Source organism: Myotis nattereri, assembly GCF_964212035.1.
Source record: "Myotis nattereri genome assembly, chromosome: 18".
Taxonomy (NCBI): Eukaryota; Metazoa; Chordata; class Mammalia; order Chiroptera; family Vespertilionidae; genus Myotis; species Myotis nattereri.
In genome coordinates, this window is record NC_138093.1 from 42628709 (window position 1) to 42646681 (window position 17973).

The 17973-nt window shown below is 51.4% G+C and overlaps 1 pseudogene across 1 annotated transcript; it reads right to left on the minus strand.

The window, feature by feature from the left end:
- Positions 1–286: 286 nt before the first annotated feature.
- Positions 287–700, minus strand: LOC308534037 (large ribosomal subunit protein bL20m-like; annotated as a pseudogene). Its single transcript has one exon. The product of its transcript is annotated as a large ribosomal subunit protein bL20m-like (transcript).
- Between the last annotated feature and the right edge of the window lie 17273 nt (positions 701–17973).

Below are 17973 nucleotides of genomic sequence, written 5' to 3' on the forward strand. Positions count from 1 at the left end.
TAGGTAACTAACTGCTTTTCTCTTGCTGCTATTTTTTTATTTTACCACCACACAGCTGTATTGGCACAATCTACATGAGCTGTCGCTGGTCTGTCCCAAGGAGGACAGACAGGCCTTTTCTCTCATACTGTTACTGAAATATAAAGTAACACAATTGCAAATCAAACTTACATTCTCGGCAACCGATGCTTAGCCCCTGTGTTAATTATGATCACATGATCATCGGGGGAAAACGCCTTTTCCTAAGACACGTGGCTGCAGAGGGCAGGTGTGTCAGTGTCCCCCCTCACTGGCACTGCACCTCTCTGGAAAAGATACCTTCGAGATCCTTCCCATCCCCCAAAGCAAATCCTTCCTCTCGCCTCCTTTGGGCCAAAGCAGCCAAGCATTTAAAAGTCTTTGGTTCATAGATGGCCAGATCAGCCAGCACTTTCCTGGCACTTAATTAAATTGCCAACAAATGCTGGGCAATGCAGGCTGTGTCCTGGGAAGTAGCTGTAATTCAATTAATCCAGAGCATCCTCAGGATGCTTCTCTTCTGCCTCCGGCTTTCGTGCATTTCACAAATGCTCTGATCACAGCTCTGATGGCCAGCCCGTCGCAGTGGTTCTTCCTCCCCCGGAAGTGCCGCATGTTTATGCACCTCCTGCTCCCGCCAGGAGTTGTCAGTCAGCCAGAGCTGCGTTGTGAGGAGGGCCATGGTGCCCGGCTGGCATCCCCCTCAAAGACCTCTTGCTGCATTTAAGATTTTCTCTTTATCTTTAACTTTTGGCATTTTAATTATGATGTGCCTCAATGTGGGCCTCTTTGGGTTCATCTTGTTTGGAACTCTCTGTGCTTCCTGGAATTGTAAGTGTATTTCTTTCATGGGGGGGCACGGGGGGGCGGGGATCTGTCATTATTATTTCAAATGAGCTTTCAGTATATTGCTCTCTCTCTTATCCTTCTGGCACCCCCATTACGTGAATGTTGATACTCTTGAAGTTGTCCCAGAGGCTCCTTACACTGTCTTCATATTTTTGGATTCTTTTTTCTTTTTACTCTTCTGATTGGGTTTTTTGCTCCCTCGTATTCCAAATCGCTGATTTGATTCTTGGCATCCTTTACTCTACTATTGATTCCCTGTAAATTATTCTTCATTTCAGTTAGTGTGTGCTTAATATCTAATTGGTCTTTTTTCATGTCTTCGATGTTTTCACTAAGATCTTTGATGCTCTCACTAAGATCCTTGAGCATCCCTTATAACCATTGATTTTAACTCTGTATCCAGCATTTAGCTTGCTTCCATTTCTTTTAGTTCTTTTTTTCTGGAGATTTCTTCTGTTCTTTCATTTGCGACATGTTTCTTTGTCTCCACATTTTGGCTGCTTCCCTGTGTTTGTTCCTATGTATTAGGTAGAGCTGCTATGTCTCCTGGAATTGGTAGAGTGGCCTTGTGTAGTAGGTGTCCTGTAGGGCTCAATGGCTCAGCCTTCCCGGTCACCTGAGCTGGGCACTCCAGGTGCACCCCTGCGTGGGATGTGTACGCTATCTTGTTCTAGTTGAGCCTTGATTGCTGTTGGCATCACTGGGAGGAATTGACCCCTGGGCCAATTGGCTGTGAGGACCAGCTGCAACTAGAGCAGAAGAGCTGCTGTGCAAGAGACACCCCTATAGAGCAGGACTTGCTTCAGTGGGGCTCTAGTGCTCACTGAGTCTGCCCCATGTGGATGTGTACAGTTGTAATCTGGCCTGGTCTGAAGCTGTCCACTGGGTGCACTGACTCTGCTCCCCGTACCCCCTGGGAGATGCCAACTCAGCCACTGCCTGGGGCCACCTATCAGGAGCTATAGAGTGATCTGCAGATGGCTGCTACTTGTGTTGGGCTTGGAAGTGCCCAGGAAAGGCCATGCTGTGAAACAAGGCAGGCTGCTGCTAATGCTGAGCCTAGGGCCTCTTATTGAGAGGAATGGGGCATGCTGACACCATCTGCTGCTTGTTTGAGAGTTTTTAGGAAAGTCTGAATCCTGAGCCAGGACAGGCCATTCATATGGAAAAGCTGCTTGGGTGGGGTCATAAATTGGATGGGGCAAGATTTCAGGGAATCACCAGAGCAGAGCAAACAGTGTGAGCCAGGCTCATGGAAACTCAGATATGGTGCCTGCCAGTCAGCTCTGCAACAGAGTATGTCTCAGGATAGGAACAATGACCTCTGCCAGCACTTTTGTCTGGGAGAGCCGCCCCAGATTTCTTGCTCTGGTGCCACACAATCCAGTTCCTCCCAGTATGTCCCTGGACCCCCACTAGCTGCTGTCCCAATGCTTGAGCTCAGAGGGAGCGAGTCCAAGTAAATCCATGTGACTCCAACAGCCTCTGTGTCACTCATCCCCGATCCCTGCTGGTTTTTACAGCCTGAAGTTACAATGACTTCTCTTCCCAGCTCTGAAATCCTGGGCCAGGGTCTAGTGTGAGGCTGGGACCCCTTGCTCCTCACAGGAGGTCTCTGAGGGTTAGATATCCCTCCTGATCGAAAAAACGCCACATGCGGGGTTGGACCAGCCCATTCCATGCCTCCTCCCCTCCTACCAGTCTTTGTGTGCTTTCTTATTTACTTCTCTAGTTGTAGGTAGTTCTGAATGATGGTTGTTCTGTATTTTAGTTGTAATTTTGATGTGGTTGTGGGAGGCGGTGAGGACCATATTTACCTATGCCACCATCTTGGTTCTTCTGGTAATTGTCTTTCTCTGACTTACTTCACTTAGCTTAATGCTCTCTAGGTCCATCTATGGAAAGTAAATGGCAAGATTCATTATTTTTTATTGTTGCATAATATTCCATAAGGAGCTCTTCCTGCTCATTAACCTACATGTTAATGAAGATAAGCATTGGCTCATTTCTAGTTTTATCCAGTTCAGACTCCAGGCTCTACCATCTCTTTAATAATAATTACCAGGGTGTAGGTGGCCAGTCTTCCACAACCCGCAGGGACAAGAGAGAGCTGGGATCCTAGGTCCGACCCAGGCACGCTGCTTCTCAGGACAACACACAGAAGGTGGAGACCAAGAGATAGGTTTCCCTCAGTGCTCTCCAGCACAGGTGCTGTGCCAAGTGGGGAGAGGTATGCCATCCCTGCGGAGAAAGCAGAAGAATCTGGAAGCAAACCCATTAGTTGGGTCTTCGGAGCACAAGTACTGGAGGGTGAGGGGTCAGAGACAGATGAAGTGTGGTGGATCCAGACCCAGTTTGGAACAAATCTTGTCCACACAAGTTCCTACCAATAATTCCTCTTGTGCGTGGATTGGCAGATTACTAGGAAAGAAGCAATCCTAAAAGGCCTGAAATGTGGATGCAGGAAATCTCTGCCCATCGCAGTTGAGTAAATATGCAAATACTAAAGGTAGGCTGGTTGAGGAGCTTTATAGAAAAGTCTCTATGGCCTCAGTTTATCAGTCCAGAAACTGGGAAAAGTTATTTTGTGCGGGAGACAGTGGAAGTCCCTAGCTTAGTTTCTGTTCTTTCCTGTGGCCGCCTCTCAGGGGAGGCCCCAGAAGGAGGGTGCCTGCCAAGGTACAGCTTAGGTGGGCGGCTGGAGTCCGTGTGGGCCCTGGCATGTTGGCAGAAATGAAGCTGAGTCTTCTGGAACCACTGGAGGGAAGTAATGCTGAGGGTGGCAAAGGCACCAGATGCTGAGCCAGGGAGAATGGCCCAAGGGCAGGGGCTGGCCAGACAGTGACACAGTCCACAGTCGGCACCCAGGGCTCAACCCCATGCTGACTCCATGCCGGGAGGAGAGAGTGCAGGGAGAGCGCGAGGGAAATACGAAGAGACGGGAGTCTCTTATACAACTCTCACTGCAAAGCAGAAGGCGGATGCATGCAGGAGACAGACGAAAGCAGCACAAGCACCTCCTGTTCTTCACCTGCTTTAGGAGCGGAAGGGAGCTTTGAGTTTGTGATTGGAATTAAAATTTGAGGAAAAGTGTGAGCGCAAGAAGAAAATGAATATGGATTGGAGAGCCAGAGTACTAATCAAAAGGGCTTTGATTTTAGACATGTCTGCAGGTTAGCTCAAGGTAGGTCTGCATATCACACGCTAATAACATAAATGTGACATGCTGAAGAACACGTGAGCTCAGAGAGGCCCGCTTGCACCATGAAGGGTCAGACAGTCACAGAATCAAATCCATGTTTGTGTTTCAGACAGCACAGCCTCAAGGAAAACAGCAGCAGCACCAGGCAGAGGTGAGAGCTGAGCTCAAGGAGCACTTTCAGCGGAGGGCGGCGAGGACGTCGAGAGCCCCCTCCGTGCCCTGACTCCTGCTCCCAGCGGCTCCTGCAGAGCCAGGCCCAGCTCTCAGTTGTGCTGATGAGGATGTTTACAGCAACCGCTTCCAGACAGAAGCCTCCTAACCTTACAGCTAAAGGAACGGTGAGAGACACAAGGACAGGCAGACGGTGAGAGACCGTACAGGACGTCTCATGTGGGAGCGGGCAGACAGGCGTGAGCAGAGCACGGACGACGGGCCGGGTTCAGAAGGACGCCCGGCGAAAGCTCCGGGTGCCCAGCAGGGGGCAAAACTGGAAGCAAGGAGCTCACCCCAGGGTGACCTTTCCTCCCTCAGCGTGTCCTTGTCCTGCCGGTGAGACCCCCTCGGAGGGGAGTGAACGAGGAGTGAGAGGGCAGCCCTTCAGCTCAAGCCCCCAGGACAGTGAGGTTCTGACTAGAAGCAAATACATCCAGGCCTCAGTGGGTTTCAGCTCCAGGCCCAGAAGATCAGCAACACCAGACCAACGAAGCCATGGCTGCCTCACCCAGCGGCGTTGGATGCTGACCCCCTGCCCTGGCGCTGACCAATCAGAAGAGACCAGGGCCCTGAAAGGACACCCCTGGAAAGCTGATGACTATTCTATTGGGACCCTCCCTTGAGACCTCCAGACAAACACCCTCTCTATGGGGCACCCCCCCACCCCCCGCCCGGCCAGGTGTGGTTTCCTGGCCTCTCTCTTTCTCTGAAGCTCCATGGGCCCTGCTTTTGCCCCTGTAACCTGTTTCCTGAACCCATTTCTTCAACGGCTCACTTCTTATGCCTCTGTGACTTCCTATATAAACTTTCTCTTATAGTTTGAGTCTTGGCTCTGAATTCTTAACCAGAACTCAGGTACCCAGGTTTCTGAACCAAAGTCCGGTCTGACTCCACTGGTCTAACACCTGGTACCATTTTCACCACTAACACTTACATATCAGTAATCTCTCCAAATATAAATGCTGTTCCCCACATTTGCCATGTTTTCACCCACGCTGTTTATGAGCAAAGCTATCTTGCAAACTCATACTCATTCCTCAGAACCCAACCCCTTCCGTAAATCGCACCCCGTTAAACGCTTGCTTGCAAGAGGAGGGGGAGTCTAAGCGTGGCTGACTCTCCACAAGTCTCCCTCCCCCCCCGCCCCCGCCCCCGGACACAGGAAGTGCGGTGTGCCACACGTTGTGCACCTTGACATTGGAATAATGCTGCAACAGACAACTCGTTTTATTAATTTCTGGGCTGAGAAATGTAGGCTGTCTGCGGCTCTACTGCCCTCTGTTGAAACAAAGTGGTTGAGACACCCAGTTTTCAAGTAAACTAACGGTCTGAGGGTTTCATCGCCAGGAGAGTGAGGTGGGTTCAGGAGCTAAGAGGGGGCAGCGGGAGGGGCTGGCTTTAAGCCACTGCTCTGCTCTTCCGCTTGGGTGACTCCTGACCTCAGACAGTGGCAAGCAGAGGCTTGCTTCCTTCAGCTGCGTCCGGCTTTAGGCCCCCGGTGATGAGGATGGGGTCTGAGGAAGAGTAGAAAATGAGGGGTTAGCCCTGGCTGGTTTGGCTCAGTGGATAGAGCGTCGGCATGTGGACCGAAGGGTCCCAGGTTCGATTCCTGTCAAGGGCACATGCCCAGGTTGCAGGCTCCATCCCCAGTAGCGGGCCAATCAACAATTCTCTCTCATCATTGATGTTTCTCTCTCTCTCCCTCTCCTTTCCTCTCTGAAATCAATAAAAGTATTTTTTTAAAAAAAGAAAAGAAAATGAGGAGTGAGATCTGTTAGAAATAAAGTGAGCCCACCCCCGCCACACACCCCCCCCCCCCGCCCCCCGAGTCAGGGGTCCTGGTAGAACACAAAACACACTCGGGAGCCAGGCATCAGGCAAACATCTTGACTTCTGCACAGAAGGGTGCGTGCACATGGTCGGGAAGCGCTCGCACACCCAGTAGGTGGGCTGCGTGGGTTTATAATCCCTGACACATGTGACCTGTCCCTTGCTCTTGATTGGAGCTCAGGTGCACGGTCATTCCCGATTGGCTAATTCAAAGGGAGGGATTGGCCTTTGCTGTTTCGAGATGGCAGCCCCCAGGGGAGCTGCAAGCCATGCAGCCAACATGGCAGCTACCAAGTCACGCAGTCCAACTTGGACAGAAAAGATGACTTGTTTATTCTCACAGATCCCATGGTATTTGCACGTCTTTGATTGCTAGCGTGTCCCTATGGTCCCAGGTATTTGCTCACTGGGCAGAGAGCTCCTCAGCGCAGCGCCTGAGCCTGGGATAGTTCGTGTCCTTTTACCACATATTTTTGTGGGTCACAGTTGATGTCCTGAGGGACATAGTTCAGGTTTGGACACTCTGAGTTTGGGGTGCCTGTGGCACAGTGACCCTCAGCTGCATTGTCCTTGAAGCTGTGCGTGCCTGTGCCTGGGTCTCCGGGCAGCCCTGGTGAGACTCGGGATGAGGCCCCATCCTAAGGCAAACGTGCTGAGCGCTGCTGGAAGCTGCCCACTGCTGAGTAGCAGCTAAGTATTTGACAAGGACATTTGAAGGACAAGTGAGGTTCTAAGTGATTCAAAATATCCTAACCACTGCCATGGCTTCCATTAGCTTTCTTTAAAAATTTTTTTTTATTATTATTGATTTCAGAGAAGAATAGAGAGGGAGAGAGATAGAGTATCAATGATGATAGAGAGTCATTGATCGGCTGCCTCCTGCACGCCCCCCACTGGGGATCACGCCTGCAACCTGGGCATGTGCCCTGACCAGGAATCGAACCATGGCCTCCTGGTTCATAGGTCGATTCTCAACCACTGAGCCACGCCAGCCTGGTCACTAGCTTTCTTAGCACAGTTCAGCTCCAGTCTGTGTCTAGTTCTAGCCCAACCTCTCCTTCCAGATATTCAGCTGGTCCTGAACGCACCGTTGCTATGTGCCAGAGGCACCCCAAACTCAGAGTATCCAAACCTGAACTATGTCCCCCAGGACATCAACAGTGACCTGCAAAAATATGTGGCTAAAAGGACATGAACTGTTCTGAGAGTTCTCCACCCAGCAGAGGAAGCGCAACCAGTGAGCAAATCCCGGGACCACAGGGACACACTAGCAATCAAAGACGCGCAAATACCATGGAAGACCCGCTCGCAGCCACAGAGCCACCGAAGATTCAGAAAGAGAATGTGAGCCAGCAGATTCCCAATTGTTTGAGAGGAAATTCAAACAATTGTTTTGTAAAGAAATGTGGAAATACTCAAAAGCTCACAAATGTGTATACCTGTGACACTGCAGTTTCATTTCTGGAAAAATGGCCATTGGAAATAAGCCAAAAAATATTTTTTAAAATACTGTTGATCTCTGCAGCACTATTGAAAATAATGAAAATTGTTCTGTAGCTATGTCAGCTGAAGCCCCTGGGGCACTGGGAGGTGTATGAATCATTAGGTGACTTTGTGCAGCAAGTTCCAGAAAACTCCACTCCCGTGGCCTCCACGAGAAGGAATATCTTAGTATCTCCCATGCCAAGGCGAGTGAAGACGGGGCAGTGCCAACCCTGTCACTTTTGTCTTCAGACAGCTTGGGGGAGATAGTAAAATACTGCTGTGACTCAGTATCACAGGCGGCACTGCCCTCGTGGAGTGAAGGCTGCAGCAACTCCAAGCATCACCCACCCGCCCAGCCTGGCAGAGGAGTCCTGCTGAGGAGGAAACTGGTCTTGCAAGGCGTGTCAGGCCATACAAGCTGTGAACCATGCACTGCTGGGGTTGGGGGGGGGGGGGGGGGGCGGGGAGGTCGTTATTTCTGGCCCCAGGACAGATCATTGACACCTGGGGGCCTTCCTGTAAGCCCACGAAAGGAGCAGAGCGGAACAAGACACTGACCCCAGAAGGTTATAAAAGGCGAAGCCTCTGCTGTTACTTCACTCTGATTTGGAAGTTATTCCCGGAGTCCGCCGGTGTAATTAAAGCAGTGTCCCTCCACTTCTGTAAAGCGTCGCTTGGTTTTTCCGGGGTCTTCTGCAACGTTTGATTCCCTGAACCAGGAAGCTAACCGCGTTTGGCTCTTGCCTCCGGTGAGTGGATGGTGTTCGGTGTTCGGGGACAGGGGCGTGGGACAGGCCTCCGGAAGGCGCACCCTGCTGATTTTAGCAGAATTAAACCGGGGAAACTCCAGGCGCTCGGGGACCTCAGCCCAGGACCCGGCCGGCCTCTGGAGAAAGTGGACGGACCCTTCTGGGCCTGTCAACAGAATCGGTGAAGCAGGGGCCCCAGTCAGTCAGGCCCACTCCAAGAGAGTGGAAGGGGGAGCCTGATCACCTCCCCAGACGTCAGAGGACTTCATCAGGTAATCAGGAATCAGGACTCTGGAGGTGTGTGAATTCAGATTCTATTAAGGAATTATGGGTTCGCTCTTCTGTTTGTTTGTGTGGGACCAGCCAATTTGCTTCTGAGAAGGGGGGCTGGACGCAGCCTTAACTCCTCCAGTAGGTTCTCACCGAGACATCAGTCGAGAATTCTGGTCTGGGGCACGGGTGCCGGGAGTGCACCTATGCCCATCTGGGGAGTTGGGCATTATCTGCTCAGCTCCAGTCTGGGCCAGTCTGAGAGAGTGTGAGTACGGATGTTTGTCTGTCTTGGCATAATTTTCTGTGATTAACTGGTCTGTGTGAAAGCGAAAGCTACTTTGATTTTCTGTTCGCTCATCTGGTTAAAACATTTGGTTTGCTGAGGGCCCAACCCGTGGTGGTCTGTGAAGGTCTTGGGCAGCGCTGTTGAGCTGGTTTTCTCGGAGATGTTTGCTCTCTGTCACGGGAGGAATCAGCCCTCTTAGTGAGGATTTCTGTCTGTGTTTGTGTACTAGGGACTTGTCCTGTATCTGGAGGAATGACTTCTAGACGGTATTCACCATCTCTGGGACTTCCGGGAGGGAAGTCAAAACTCAGACTGGCTAAGGGTTGAGTGTGGCCTGTCTTTTAAAAAAAGGTAGGAGAGAAGCGTTCCTAGGCAGTTTTCTACTGCCTCTGTTCAGGGACTTGTGCTGTATCTCTGCACAATTGAAAGTGATTTGGTGGTGTTCTGTGGTGTAAATGTGGCGCCGGTGTAAGTGTTTCTATGTTTGTTTCTGTTTTGTTTTGTTTTTTAAATAAAACCTTCTAAACCTCTCCTGAGTTTTCGGGGTGATTCAAAGTTTTTAATGGGGAATGTTATCTGTCTTTATTGTTTAAATATGTGTCTTTGTTGCTTGTTTAAAATTGTTTAGCCAGTCCTAACCAGTTTAGCTCAGTGGACAGAGCCTCGGCCTGAGGACTGAAAGGTCCAAGGTTCGATTCTGGTCAAGGGCGTGTACCTTGGGGGTGTGCAGGAGGCAGATGATCAATGTTTCTCTCTCATTGATGTTTCTAACTGTCTATCCCTCTCCCTTCCTCTCTGTAAAAAATCAATAAAATATATTTTTTAAAATTAAAATAAAATTGTTTAGCTAGTGAAATTTCTGTTTGTATCTCTTAAAAAATATGAATGTATTGCTAATCTGAGGAATGTTAATTATTTACATGTCACCTAAAAATTAAGGCTAAGAGTTCTAACTAATTGGAAAGTATGGCGTTGGTGTAATGGAGGAAGGCAAAGAGAAATGTTGAAAGAAAGTTGAATGGATGACAGGCCAGTAAGCTGGGACAAGTAGAATAGGGAAACTGAGCAGAAGTCCCATCTCCCCTAAATCAAGGACATTGGAGCCATCTTGTAAATCCTGTCTTCCCTAAACCAAGGACACTTGGGAGTAAATGATTTGCATTTGCCTCCCTAAACAGAGGTTAAATCGTTTATGTCAATCTGATTAGTGTCATTTGCTGTCCACACCCAAGGACAAATGAAGTTAGAAAACAAGCCTTATTTTCATTAGTTCTTTTATTCAGGTATTTTTAAAGAGGAGGCAACCCGGTCCCTCCCTGCAACATGGGTAATAGCTCCTCCTCAAACTTGACTGTCTTAGAATGTATGTTAAGGAATTTTAAAATTGCTCAAACCTTGCGACCTTGGGTCCAGTTCTGCGTGTGTAAGAAGGGACAGAGTAAAGTTTAGTTGCAGGAGTGAAGAGGCAGGCAGGGCAGGAGCAGGCCAGAAGAAGCTGGCAAGGCCATCCAAGCCACCCAGCCGCTATCGGCCAGAGCCGCCTGAGGCAGACCTCCTCAGACTGGCAACAGCTGACTCCGACTAGGACAGACCGGGCTCTTTCCAGCTGGGCCCCCATGAGCTGATGGTCAAAATGAAAATTGGGGGCCAGACTGTAAATTTATGGGTGATACAGCGGCAGAGCACTTGGTAGTTACTCAGAAGGAGCTCCCCTCTCAGGACAGGAAGTCACCATGATTGGAGCTACCGGGACCACAGCTGCAGACTGTTCTGCGCCCGCCGCCTGCCTTTCCCTCCCCCCCCCCCCCCCCCCACCGATGTCAGTTGGGCAGCCACCAGGTGGTTCATGAATTCCTGTATTTGCCAGATTGCCCGGTCCCTCTAATGCAGCGGTTCTCAACCTGTGGGTGGCGACCCCTTTGGGGGTCGAACGACCCTTTCACAGGGGTCGCCTAAGACCATCGGAAAACACATATAATTACATATTGTTTTGTGATTAATCACTATGCTTTCATTATGTTCAATTTGTAACAATGAAAATACATCCTGCATATCAGATATTTACATTACGATTCATAACAGTAGCAAAATTACAGTTATGAAGTAGCCACGAAAATAATTTTATGGTTGGGGGTCACCACAACATGAGGAACTATATATATTAAAGGGTCGTGGCATTAGGAAGGTTGGGAACCGCTGCTCTAATGGGAGCAGAAACCACTTTTGCTCCAGATGGCTCAGCACAGCTTCGCCTAGGCCCTAGGTGAAGAGACCTCCCCAATGATCCTGGCCTTAGCGGTGCTGAGGGAGGGAAAATGGAGACTTTATACCCCCCAGTCAAAGGCCTCACCATTAGAACCTGAATTAGAGAAAGAATTCCCGCTGGTCTGGGCAGAAGGGAATCCTCCAGGCCTGGCTAAGGACCACGCCCGGTACTGATCGACTTAAAGCCTGGGGCACAGCCTGTTAAAATCCGCCAATATCCAATCCCAAGGGAAACGAAGGCTAGGGACTGAGAGGAAGCAGTCAGTATGTGCCATCCCAGCCCCTAGCACCCGGCGGCAGATTCGGGAATTCCTGGGAGCGGCAGGGTTCTGTCGAACTTGGATCCGAGGGCTTTCAGACCTGGCCAAGCCTCTCTATGAAGCTTTAAAAGGGGAAGAGAAAGCACCCACCAACTGGGGTCCCGAACAGGAGAAAGTCTTCATCACCATAAAGGCAAAGCTCACTGAGGGCCCCCCCCCCCGCCCCCCGCACTGGGGCTACCAGATGTGACGCAGGACTTTAATCTTTTTGTTCACGAGAACAGCGGTATAGCCCTAGGCGTTCTAACCCAGGAGTTTGGACCCTGGCAAAGCCCAGTAGCCTATCTCTCCAAGCGGATTGACCCAGTTGCCTCTGGGTGCCCCCCCCCCCATGCCTCAGGGCCCTTGCAGCCACAGCATCATTAGTCAAGGAAGCGGTTAAGCTTGCCTTAGGACAAAACTTAAATGTAAAATTACCTCCTGCTGCTGTCACCGTGATGGAAGCAAGGGCAGCACTGGCTGACTGATGCTCGAATGACTCAGTGTCAGGAGAAAACCAGCGTGCGGACCCGCAGCCACGCTGCTGCCAAAGCACAAGCAGCACCACAGGGATCATGTCGGCCCCGAATCACCTGAACCCCCAAAGTACACTCCTCAGGACGGGGAGTGGCCCAGCAAGAACGGGCGAGAGAGCAATGGCAGGCTGGTGGACACTCCCAGATCATAGGGTCTGTCCCAGAGCAGTTAGCCCATAAGGCCGTCCTCCAGCAGCATGAGCCCACTCATTTAGGAAAGGCTGCCCTAGAAGCTGTGTTAGGCAGTTGCTACCTAATTGCCCGTCTTCCCTCCTTGTGTGCCTCAGTCTCCCAGCGTTGCCTCCTCTGTGCTCAGAACAACGCCAAACAGCGTCCCGTGGGACCGTAGGAGTCCAGCGCTGTGGGCAGCTCCTTTGAGGACTTAGCAGTAGATTTTACAGAAATAGGGCCTGGCAGAGGAATAAATACCTGCTAGTCTTTGTTTGCACCTTTCAGGCTGGGTCGAGGCGTATCCCACTCGCACGGAAAAGGCGAGAGAAGTCACGAAGGCATTGGTGGTATGGAATGCCTCTGGCTATAGGGTCTGATAATGGCCCAGCCCTTGTAGCAGAAATAGCACAACAGGTGGCCAAGGCTTTAGGAATTAGATGGAACCTGCATACAGCCTACCGGCCTCAGAGTTCAGGGAAAGTAGAGCGCATGAATTGGACCATAAAGCAGGCTACGGCTAAGCTATGCCAAGAGACAGCCTTACCCTGGACAGATATCTTGCCTCTTGTACTCTTGCAGGTATGCTGTGCCCCAAGGGGCCAGGGTAGGTTTCTCTCCCTTTGAAATTCTATATGGTAGACCCCCTCCCTTGATTCGACCAAAGGGAGATTTGGGGGAAATAGGGAACTTAGAAATCCAGAAACAACTACAAGGACGTGGAAAAACTGTCTTTGAGGTCACAGGTGGGTTACTGACCGACTACCCATCTCTCTAGGGACAGCCGTACATCCTTATACACCTGGAGACCAGGTTTGGGTAAAGAATTGGAAAAAGGAGCCCCTCAAGCCTGCCTGGAAGGGACCCTATCCCGTCATATTAACACCCCCACAGCTAGGTTGCAGGACTGAACACCTGGATCCACCACTCCCGGGTGAAGGCAGCCCACCAGCCAAGCAATGCCCAGCCTGAGTGGAAGGTGACCTCTGACCAGAACCACCCCCTGTGGATCACCCTTAAGAAGACAGCGGACCTGGCCGATCAACCTGCTCCAAGGAATTCAGATAACACCTGCTGAATTCTCCTTAACACTAACCTTTCTTTCTTATCTCCTCCTAAAGGTAATATGCTCTGGTAATTCTGGATAATCATTGGTTTTATCTTTCTAATAATTCTCATTTTGTCTTTTTATGGGTGCCACTGGAACCCGAGGCTAGTACCAGGAGGAGAACTCATCTGCTCTTGCTGGGACACAGAAGCACCATGAAATTACTATTTCCCACGCAGCAAGGGACAAAGGCCTCATCATGATTTGTTGGACGACGCCTTGTCATGCCATCCTTGGCTACGTCTGCCTGGCAGGAATAGTCATGGTCCTACTCTTGGTCCTAGCGGTTCACTGTTGTGGACCCCACTGAACATAGAAGGAATGACGTGCTCCCACTAATAATATCAGCTGCACATACCTGCCTCCCATAGCGGCCACTGCCACGTGTCCTTGCTTAGAAACTCGCTACCCAAATATGCTAGACTGAGTATACAGAAAAGCCCCACCAAGCCAGATTTTTGTTAGCTATACTTACCAGCCTGCGGCATGTTACGACTCTACTACCAAATGCACGTGGGGGGGGGGGGGGGTTGTATTGGACAGAAAAAAAATAATAGGACCTGTCACGGCCAATGTGCAGCTAACTAATGCAGCTCCCATTTGTTTCAGCAGCAGCAGGGCCACCATCCAACAGGCCGCCTCCCAGATGAACTGTGCAGCTCTACCCCAAGGCTGAAAACACCACCTACCCCTGGTGCCCCCTGCAGGGACACTCTGTGCTTGTGGGACCACTGCTTACCTCTGCCTGCCTGCAACCAGAACTCCTCCCTACAAACCCCTCTGAGAGGAAGAAGCGGGATGCTAACCCCCTGGTCACCATCCCTTTCAGCAGGAAGTAGCTAAGAGCGGTCGTCACCCCTGTTCACCATAACATCCCGTGGTTGTTCCTCCATAGGCTTAAAGAAGCTTGTGGGACAAGGGGGCCGGGAAATGAGGAGGAAACTGGTCTTGCAAGGCGTGTCAGGCCATAAAAACTGTGAACCATGCATTGCTGGGGTGGAGGGTGGGGAGGGGAGGTCGTTATTTCTGGCCCCAGGACAGATCATTGACACCTGGGGGCCTTCCTGTAGGCCCAGGAAAGGAGGTGGAACCATATCTGCAAGACACTGACCCCAGAAGGTTATAAAAAGAGAAGACTCTGGTGTTACTTCACTCTGATTTTGGAAATTATTCCCAGAGCCCGCTGGTGTAATTAAAGCAGTGTCCCTCCACTTCTTTAAAGCGTTGCTTGGTTTTTCTTGGGTCTTCTGCAACACTGCTTCTTAGCCCCAGAATCCCCATAGCAGGTTGCCTTCCTGAGTTCATTGTCCAGAGCTGGGTCTGTGTTCAGTCCTGAGTCAATCACTGGTAAGCACATTGGTTCTCAAAGTGTGGTCCTGGGACCAGCAGCATCAGTGGGACACTCACTGGAAAGGCAAATTCTCAGCCCCCGAATCAGGAAACCTGAGTGAGGCCTCCAACGGGTCCTACCGAGCCTTCCAGAACTCACGCAGCTCAAATGTGAGTAATTCTGGTTTAGACCAAACAAAAATCACCCCTGGGGCTGGGACAGAACCCTGGTCCACCTGCAGGAGGAGGGGCAGCCTGGGGCAGGCAGCTCGGGGAGCACAGGCCTCTCTGCCAGGAGGCACAGCGAGGCCTCCGCCTGTATTCCGGCATCTTCCTCTGGTTAAAGGTACGTGGGCGCTGAGTGGTGTGCGTGTATTTGTGTGCCTATGTGTGTGGGGATTAGCATCAAAAATAAAGTCGCAGAAAGTCATGAAATAAAATGTGTAAATATAAAAACAAAACACGGTGGGTGTGTGCCCCATGAACACCTGTGCGGGGGCCCTCCCGAGGGACACGCCTCTTCGCCTTGGGCGGGTGGCCCTCAGGCAGAGGCCCTGTCCCTGTGCTTGCTTCCGAGTCTCCCCACTCATGTGACAGTGGGAACGCATCACATCAGGGCGCATAGTGAACCATCACATCAGGGCGCATAGTGAACCATCACATCAGGGCGCATAGTGAACCATCACATCAGGGCGCATTGTGAACCATCACATCAGGGCGCATAGTGAACCATCACATCAGGGCGCATAGTGAACCATCACATCAGGGCGCATTGTGAACCATCACATCAGGGCGCATTGTGAACCATTACATCAGGGCGCATTGTGAACCATCACATCAGGGCGCATTGTGAACCATCACATCAGGGCGCATAGTGAACCATCACATCAGGGCGCATAGTGAACCATCACATCAGGGCGCATTGTGAACCATCACATCAGGGCGCATTGTGAACCATTACATCAGGGCGCATTGTGAACCATCACATCAGGGCGCATTGTGAACCATCACATCAGGGCGCATTGTGAACCATCACATCAGGGCGCATTGTGAACCATCACATCAGGGCGCATAGTGAACCATCACATCAGGGCGCATTGTGAACCATCACATCAGGGCGCATTGTGAACCATTACATCAGGGCGCATTGTGAACCATCACATCAGGGCGCATTGTGAACCATCACATCAGGGCACATTGTGAACCATCACATCAGGGCACATAGTGAACCATCACATCAGGGCGCATAGTGAACCATCACATCAGGGCGCATTGTGAACCATCACATCAGGGCGCATTGTGAACCATTACATCAGGGCGCATTGTGAACCATCACATCAGGGCACATTGTGAACCATCACATCAGGGCACATAGTGAACCATCACATCAGGGCGCATAGTGAACCATCACATCAGGGCGCATAGTGAACCATCACATCAGGGCACATTGTGAACCATCACATCAGGGCGCATTGCGAACCATTACATCAGGGCGCATAGTGAACCATCACATCAGGGCACATTGTGAACCATCACATCAGGGCACATTGCGAACCATCACATCAGGGCGCATAGTGAACCATCACATCAGGGCGCATTGTGAACCATCACATCAGGGCGCATTGTGAACCATCACATCAGGGCGCATTGCGAACCATCACATCAGGGCGCATTGTGAACCATCACATCAGGGCGCATTGTGAACGCATCACATCAGGGCGCATAGTGAACCATCACATCAGGGCGCATTGTGAACCATCACATCAGGGCGCATTGTGAACCATCACATCAGGGCGCATTGTGAACCATTACATCAGGGCGCATTGCGAACCATAACATCAGGGCGCATTGTGAAACAAACATGGTTTCAGCAACAAGGCCAAGTCGTGTGGCCCAGCCCCGAGGAGCCACCGACAGCGCCGCTCAGGAGGCGGTGCGGGCCCCTCCGGGTCCTGCCCTAGCATGAGAGTGAAGCCGAGCCTTCCTGGCGTCCAGTGACTCCCCATCCGAGAGGGGCGCTGCCAGGGAGCCCTGCGCTCTCAGTGCGATTTGCCACCGACGGACCGGACCGCGACAGCGGGAGCCTGCGCCCGCGGTCACCTCCTTCCATGAGGAAAGGGCTCGGGACGGGAGGGGCGGTCACCTGTCAGACCGAAACCAGAGCCCGGACTCACTTCCTCCTGCGCCGGGACATTCTCACACCCCACGGGTCCTCGGGGAGCGCTGCGGCCAGTTGGGGGCTGGGTCTGCTTGCATCCTGCAGTGAGGCCTCAGGGCGGGGCTGGAGGCCAGGCTGGTGGGGTGGTTGGTGATAGATCCTCCCTTCCCCCGACTGATGGGCGGAGTCTGAGGTAACCTGCAGCTTGGAAATACTAACCAGGCACCTTATATGGACCATACATTGAACCGCCAAATACCCTAAGCCTTGTCCTATATGGACCATGCAGTGAGCCACCAATCAGTGTGCGCGGAGTACACTAAGCTCCCACCCCTTCCCATTCCGCCCCTCAGATGGCGTGCCCACCCTGCCCGCGCTGCTGTCCTCCCCTGCGACCCAGCCGGCAGGTGCTTCTCCTCTGATAAAGCCTGTGGTCCTGGTTTTCGGCCTCTGTCCTTCCATTTGGAGCCGGGCGGGGGGGGGAGGCTTGGAGTCAGCTCGCAGGCAGCACCACATCTCTGGAAATCTCTCCTATGGCAACAGGCGTGCTAGTGTGATGACTACAGAAAAATAAACAGGCTGTGGCTTAAGGTCACGCACAAGCTACTTTCATTTCCTCTGGTTCGGCCCCTTTTGCCTCCATCCATCTCTTCCTGGTTTGGGGGTTCACTCTCATCTTCCCCACCGTCACTTCCCTGACCTCCATCTGCCTGGGCTCCCACACCCCTGGGCGCGCTGGCTCCGCGGTCCTTGCTGTAGGCCCTCTCTCCGGGACCCTTGTCTCCGCGGTTCCCTTGGTTCTTCTGGGTCTTCTGGCCCCAGTCCCTCTCAGCCTCCCCCTCCCCCTTTTTACTCGGCAGGACCCTCCCTAGCTCTTCTCCTCTTTTTACTGCAGACGCAACAGTAAACGTTTTCATTAAATGATTTTGATCTCTTTTGCATTTGTAGTTTAGAGGTTACTATATTTTGCTATTAAAATGAACAAGTAGAATATTTACTTAAAACTTTTGGTGTGAATTTGACCACAGATTCCCATGATCTGTGAAAAGACCTAAATTTCTTGCCTGGCTGACGTGGCTCGGTGGTTTAGTGTTGACCTATGAACCAGGGGGTCACAGTTCAATTCCAGGTCTTGCAGGCTCCATCCCGAGTGTGGGCATGCAGGAGGCAGCCAATCAATGACTCTCTCATCATTGATGTTTCTA